Source organism: Bos grunniens, chromosome 12 (assembly GCF_055505025.1).
Source record: "Bos grunniens cultivar Pamir isolate PY7600 chromosome 12, Bosgru_T2T1.0, whole genome shotgun sequence".
NCBI classification, from domain to species: Eukaryota; Metazoa; Chordata; class Mammalia; order Artiodactyla; family Bovidae; genus Bos; species Bos grunniens.
In genome coordinates this window covers 50,930,926-50,938,706 of record NC_141176.1, presented here as the reverse complement: position 1 = coordinate 50,938,706, position 7,781 = coordinate 50,930,926, and the positions used below count along the sequence as shown (strand labels likewise).

The window sequence follows — 7,781 nt, the reverse complement described above, 5'->3', positions numbered from 1 at the left end:
AGGATGGACTGGTTTGATCTCCTTGCAGTCCAAGGGACTCTCAAGAGTCTTCTGCAACACCACAGTTCAAAACATCAATTCTTCAGCGTGCATCTTTCTTTATAGTCCAACTCTCACATCCATACATGACTACTAGAAAAACCATAGCTTTGACTAGATGGACCTTTGTCAGCAAAGTAATGGCTTTAGAGATGTATTTCCTTTCTATAATATACACTTAGATGGTCTAGTCTCTGAGAATAATTGTTCAAACTTGGGAGATCTTGCGTGAGTGTGTGTTTTACCCAAAAGGGACCCAAAGGAGATCAAAAGACATCAGGAGGAGTTAGCTTACTTCCTACTAGCCCAGAAACCTCAGTAGAAACAGAATTCGTTATGCCAACAGCTATCCTGTATTGCTTTGTTAGAATTATTACCACCCCCACCACTTTCACTACAAACCAAACATTAGAAGATGTATTTCTGTGTGTCTTCTTGTGTCTAAGGATGTCTAGTGAGTCCTAGTTAGAAACCAACTCCCATAGGTAATATTAGTGGAATATTCTAATAGTACCCATAGATAATAATAGTGGAATATTCTTAAGCTGGCATGAATTTGGCCTTGGGAAATATTAACATTTATGAAAAGTATTTCTCCAACAAATGAGAACAGGGTGGACTTTGAGGTAAGGCAGAAAGGCAGGGAAGCTGAATAAAGTGTTTAACTTCCAGAAGCGTTTAGGTTCCAGAAATAGTTGTATTCAAAGTATAGGTTTAAGGCAGTGGCGAACATTTTTATATTCTAATTCTTTTCTGAAGTGTGGAGACCTTCAGCAAAGTTGGATACACAGCTTTGTTAGTGGTATCTTGAGGGTATGGCAATGCTCTGCATGAGGCCATGTGCTACCTGGGAAAGGTGAGTGTCTGGCGTAGTTGAGAGACTGAAACAGGCAATGAGAATTCTGCAGAAGTACACAGCTGAACCAGAGAAATCTGGAGATATGTTCACTCTTGAGAATCCTTGGAGGATTTCCCTGCTGGTCTAGTGGCTATGACATCTTGCTCCCAATGTAGGGGGCCCAGGTTTGACCCCTGCTCAGGAAACCAGGTCCCACACGCTGCAATTAAGAGTTCCTATGCCGTAACCAAGACCCAACACAACCAAATAAACTTTTATTTTTTAGTTTTTGAAAAGAATTCTTGGAGATATTTGGGGAAGCTGAGATGGTCATTCAAAGCATTGTATCTGAAAATTAAAAGAGCTGTAACTCCAAAAGATCAAAGATTTAGAAGTACTCAAGAGATATCTGGGGATCATATGCATTTATGAACTGATTTTACTCTCCTAGTGGTGGAATAGGCCAGAAGAATGTTATTTACCTATCACTTCACTTTCTAAAATCTTATTAATCATTATGTCATGGCCAAATTTTCAATAACTTTTATTTTCCTGTAACATATATAAAAACAAATCTAAATTGATAAATTCCAAGAGCCAAACTTTTCACCATTTTGAAATAAAAGTTTTATTTGACAACACATGCAATAAATTACCAATTTAATTATGTTAACGAGTTAACTTTTTCTGATTCTGCTTTAGAAATTAGAGAAAAATTTTACCTTAATAGGATTTGTCCTTCCAGAATTCCTTTTAATCTCCAAATTTACAACTGCACAAAAATTCATGACTAGGAAAGTTAAAACATTAACATGGGTGAAAAAATAAAATTAATTAATCAGCATATATTTATTGAGCAACAAAAAATATTTATTGAGTTGCTAGCTAGCAGAGATACCAAGACACATAAATGCTGGTCCTTCAAAAGTCAAACACAAATATGAACTTGATAAAATACTAGGAGTATTTTGACTTAAATTCAAATTTTAGAGATAAGATTATTTATGCTCTTCTAGTGGCTTGTAGAAATTTCACATCATTTGCAAAATAATTGCAATGTAATCCCGCAAGAAAAATTCTTTGCCAATGAAGTGTTTTGTTCTTTAAGCACTCACTGACAGAAAAGTTTACTGGATGCTAAATTAAAAGATCAGGAGCTATAAATTTTCAGATCTACTTTTAATTGCTATCCTGACATATTTGGCCAACACACAGTGGAGAAAATAAATTCTTGTGAATAAGTAAGTTTTTCAGAATCAGACATCACTATCCTGCATGTTTATTGCCATATCTTTGGATACATCTAATGTCAGGTTAGGACAGTGGTTGTAAATTAACATGACACCCAACATAAACATCCATTTCTAGTCTGATCCTTTTGAAAAGATCCCTGGGCTTATAATTCTTAAAGTTCTTAAAAGCATGATTAGAGTAGGAGCATGAATTATGAAGTTGGTACTTGACATACAATTACAAGATTTAGAAAAAGAAGGAGAAAAACTTTTCAAAGTAAAGTCAAGCAGGATCTTAATAGCACTGGGCCCACAGACCTCAACTAAAATTGGTGTCAAGTAGCTTGGCTGACATTTCTGCATCTCCTCATCACCTCGTACATGAAAACATGCTACCAACGTCAATACTCATTGTACTACATTAATATCTCCCACCGTCCTGGCATATTCTACCAATGCAAGAGATCAACGATGATTATATTATTGATAAGGGAGAGCTAAATATTTGCAATATTGTGAATACTAAGAATAAAAGTTCCAGTAAAATGTGCCTGGGGATAGTCTGGAAAATTGACTTAAATTTATCTCAATAAATCTCAATTTATTCTTTTTTTAACCTTCTATGAACCTCCTCTTTGCCCTCTGCATGTGTTTCATAAAGAAAACCAAATGAAGGAACTTTCCAGGAGGTCCAGTGGTTAAGAATCCAGGGGATGCAGGTTTGATCCCTGGTGAGGGAACCTGGTTTTAGAAAAGGCAGAGGAACCAGAGATCAAATTGCCAACATCCGCTGGATCATGGAAAAAGCAAGAGAAAAACATCTATTTCTGCTTTATTGACTATGCCAAAGCCTTTGACTGTGTGGATCACAAGAAACTGTGGAAAATTCTGAAAGAGATGGCAATACCAGACCACTTGATCTGCCTCTTGAGAAACCTATATGCAGGTCAGGAAGCAACAGTTAGAACTGGACATGGAACAACAGACTGGTTCCAAATAGGAAAAGGAGTATGTCAAGGCTGTATATTGTCACCCTGCTTATTTAACTTAGAGGCAGAGTACATCATGAGAAACACTGGGCTGGAAGAAACACAAACTGGAATCAAGATTGCCGGGAGAAATATCAATCACCTCAGATATGCAGATGACACCACCCTTAAGGCAGAAAGTGAAGAGGAACTCAAAAGCCTCTTGATGAAAGTGAAAGTGGAGACTGAAAAAGTTGGCTTAAAGCTCAACATTCAGAAAACGAAGATCATGGCATCTGGTCCCATCACTTCATGGGAAATAGATGGGGAAACAGTGGAAACAGTGTCAGACTTTATATTTTTAGGCTCCAAAATCACTGCAGATGGTGATTGCAGCCATGAAATTAAAAGACACTTACTCCTTGGAAGGAAAGTTATGACCAACCTAGATAGCATATTCAAAAGCAGAGACATTACTTTGCCAACAAAGGTCCATCTAGTCAAGGCTATGGTTTTTCCAGTAGTCATGTATGGATGTGAGAGTTGGACTGTGAAGAAGGCTGAGCGCCGAAGAATTGATGCTTTTGAACTGTGGTGTTGGAGAAGACTGTTGAGAGTCCCTTGGACTGCAAGGAGATCCAACCAGTCCATTCTGAAGGAGATCAGCCCTGGGTGTTCTTTGGAAGGAATGATGCTGAAGCGGAAACTCCAGTACTTGGGCCACCTCCTGCGAAGAGTTGACTCATTGGAAAAGACTCTGATGCTGGGAGGGATTGGGGGCAGGAGGAGAAGGGGACGACAGAGGATGAGACAGCTGAATGGCATCACTGACTCGATGGACGTGAGTTTGAGTGAACTCCGGGAGATGGTGATGGACAGGGAGGCCTGGCGTGCTGCGATTCATGGGGTCACAAAGAGTCGGACATGACTGAGCTACTGAACTGAACTGAGGGATCTAAGATCCCACAAGCCACAAGGCAGCTGAGACCATGTGCACCACAATGAAAGATCCAGCATGACGCAACAAAGATCACGCAAGCCGCAACTAAGACCCAGTGCAGCTAAGTAAATAATTAAAAAAAAAATTTTTTTTAAGGCCTAGTACTGAGCATTAAAAATATAACAACAACAACAAAAAAAACAAATGGAGACATTCCTTCTTGATGCTTTCAAAGCAACAGAGAAAGAAACTATTACTTTCTGTGCTTCCGGCTCCCTCCCTGAGATCTAGCCAGCCCACATAGACCTGGCCCCAGGGCAATGATCAGTCACCTTCAAATTCCTGGAGCTCAGAACTGTGTTCTCAGCACAGGAAGTCCAAGTGTGAAAAGTGGAAATATTGTCTATCCACATTTTCTTCATAAGAAAGTGAAGAAGTGTTAGTCACTCAGTCACATCTGACTCTTTGTGACCCCATGGACTATGGCCCACCAGGTTCCTCTGTCCCTGGGATTTCCCAGGCAAGAATATTGGAGTGGGTTGCCATTCCCTTCTCTAGCGGATCTTCCCCACCCAGAGATCAAATCCAAGTCTCCTTCGTTGCAGGAAGATTCTTTCCTGTCTGAGCCACCAAGGAAGCCCTTTCTTCATAGCAGTTGTAATTAAAATTAAAATAGGCTTATATTATAACCTTATATTGAATATATATTGTTTTGTCACTATATTGAAATTTGTCAAAATTCAAATAGTTGTAAATGAAGAATGAATAATAATAATAACTTAAAATGTTGAAATAATTAATTAAGGTGATTAAAATGGAACCCACTCCAATATTCTTGCCTGGAGAATCCCATGGATGGAGGAGCCTGGTAGGCTACAGTCCACCGGGTCACAAAGAGTTGAACACGACTGAGTGACTTCACTTCACTTCTTCACCTTCTGTAAACCTAGCTATCAAAGAAAAACAGCATTCTTGGCCCCTAAGAATAAAAGATTCAGATAAAAATGTTTTCTAATGAGCAGTATGCTTAGTCTTACTTACAGGAAAGGCCAAAATTCCAATCAACCTTGCTAAAATTGCATGCCTGCTAACTTGAGCTATTTTGAGATTTTTTTAAAAGTTAAACCATGTCCGAGTTACAGAAGAAATATGCACAGTTCTCTTGTGCATAGAAACAAAGCCTGATCTGTTCATTCCACCTTGTTATTTAAATTCTTTGAAAAATTAGATGAATCTGATAATTTATGAAACCAACTTTGAAATTATATTCGATGCAGCCTAATGCACTTGTGGAGTGATGTGATAATAATAGCCACCACTTCTTGTGTGCTGGTCTTTATGTATTATTGATACATATGTAATTCTCACAAAGAGACAAAAGAAAAAAAATTGCATGAAAGTACTCCTACTTAAGATGTTAATAGTTTGCCCAAAACCACTCAGAATCAGAGCCAAGAATCAAACCATGTCTAACACCAAAGTCTGAGCTCTGTTTATGAAGCAATGATATTTAGATAATTGTTAGTGATCCTAATAACGTCTCATTTTAAAAATAGTAGAACCATTGCATTTTATGCCATAACCTCAGTATCTTGCTGTCCATCAAACATTGTGAGAACACTGAAATTTGAAATTATTAGAAAGGGAATTTAGAAAGGAAAAGGGTACTAACTGGATATTAGAGGGGAAAAAAAAATCTCTCTTAAAAAAGTTCCATCAGCCGGGATGTTCAGATCTCTCTGCTCCTCCTCCAAGGTTCAGCTCTGCATCTGGGCTCTAGAATCTCCCTTCTCAAACTGAGGTCCTCAGACCAGCAGCCCAGGTGCTCGTTAGAAACAGACAGTTTCAGAATCTGCACTTTAAGAAGATCTAGGTTCTCATATACTTATTAAAGTATGAAACGCTCTGCTGGATGATACATATCTTATCCTCCCCCACCCCTCATCGGTCCCCCAGTCATCCCGTTTCTTTGCTGTGTTGTCAGTTTCTCTCTGCTGTTTTTGTTTCCTCACATAGCAACACTCTTATAAACAACAGCAACAAAAAACAGCCCTCTCTGATCCTGCCCTGAATCCATCTATGACCTTGTTTTGCTCCTTTTCTCAACCAAGTGCCTTGAAGGTGGTGTCTGTGCCCCCTGAATCCGTATTTTCACCCTCTGTTCATATCCCAACCCACTGCAGGATGGTTCAGTTACCTCCTGGATATCATCTGGCGTCTACTACATGCAAAGCACTGAACCAGACTCGGGATAAAATGATATGCAAGAAACACTGTCTTTGCCTTCAAATGAGTATCTTCAAAATTGTTTTGACATAGATCACCACCGACTTCCTAAATTGCCAATTTCAGTAAGCACTTTCCTTTCATTATTTAGGAGACTCCAGTTGTCTTCCTAGGTCAGACATCAAACAGATTTTGCATTTTATTAAATGCAAAACAATACTACTCTTCTAACTTTTTTAAAGGAAATAGCTATTTTAATCGAAACGTTATCTGTTAACTTGTAAGGTGTTTATTTTTATTTTAAAATACATTAATATTCTTAAAATTATTACTTAAATTTATGACTTACAAATCAACAGATATAACTTACAAAGTTCCTCTGGGCTTTCAACTTTCAGCTCAGAGGAGGCAAAGGTGTAAATTTCTTCAGTAGTCCAGAATCTGGGTTCACCTGACACCAGCCGCCTCCACCATACTGCCTAAGCATGTGTTAGTCACTCAGTCATGTCCAACTCTTTGCAACCCCATGGACAGTAGCCTGCCAGGCTCCTCTAACCATGGAATTCTCCAAGCAAGAATACCAGAGTGAGTTGTCATTCCCTTCTCCAGGGCATCTTCCCGACCCAGGGGAAGTTCAAACACCGACCCAGGGTTTGAACTTGGGTCTCCTGCATTGCGTGCACATTTTTTACCAACTGAGCCACCAAGCCCAACGAAGCAAAGTCGTGTACCTGTGGTGTACCGGTGGGGAAGTTGGTGTCGTGTCTGCCCTGCTCCCCAAGATCGGCCCCCTGGGTCTGTTTCCAAAAGAGGTTGATGGTGACACCACCAGGGCAACTGGTGATTGGAAGGGTCTGAGGATTAAAATGAAAATGACGACTCAGAACAGACAGGCCAAGGCTGAGGTGATACCTTCTGCTTCTGCCCTTATCCTCAAAGCCCTCAAGGAACCACCAAGAGGCAGAAGCAGAAAAACATTAAGCACAGTGGAAACATCACTTTTGATGAGATTATCAACATTGCCCAGCAGATATGGCATCAATCTCTACCCAGAGAACTCTCTGGAACCATTAAAGAGATCCTGGCGACTGGTCAGTCTGTGGGCTGCAATGCTGATAGTTGCCACCCTCACAATGTCATAGATGACATCAACAGTGGTGTGGTGGAATGTGCAACTGGTTAAGAACTACAAAGAAAGGAAAAATAATAAAGAGTTTACAACCAGTGGATGAAAAAAATGTCCTCTGGGTGCTTCAAAATTTTTAAGTGTTAAGGCTTCTAAGATGGAAATGTTTGAGAGTAACTGGATCCCATTTTAGAACCAGGTTAGTTGCTCAAAAAATCATTAATATCTACATAGCTATCAACTATAGAACTATATTGGAGGGGCATGAATAAGCTGGCCTAAGCATTTTCCCTCCTATTTTTATTAATTTAGCTAAAGAAGTCACTTTCTCAAGGCATTCCATGCACAGTAAGGAAACACTAGATGACTACTAGCCTTGGGAAACTAAGAGCCTCCACTGGAATCCTTGTAT

The 7,781-nt window shown here is 39.4% G+C and overlaps 1 pseudogene; it reads left to right on the top strand.

Annotated features, from left to right (window-relative positions):
- Nucleotides 1-854: 854 nt before the first annotated feature.
- On the top strand, nucleotides 855-7,359 carry LOC147361757 (large ribosomal subunit protein uL11 pseudogene; annotated as a pseudogene).
- Nucleotides 7,360-7,781: the final 422 nt, after the last annotated feature.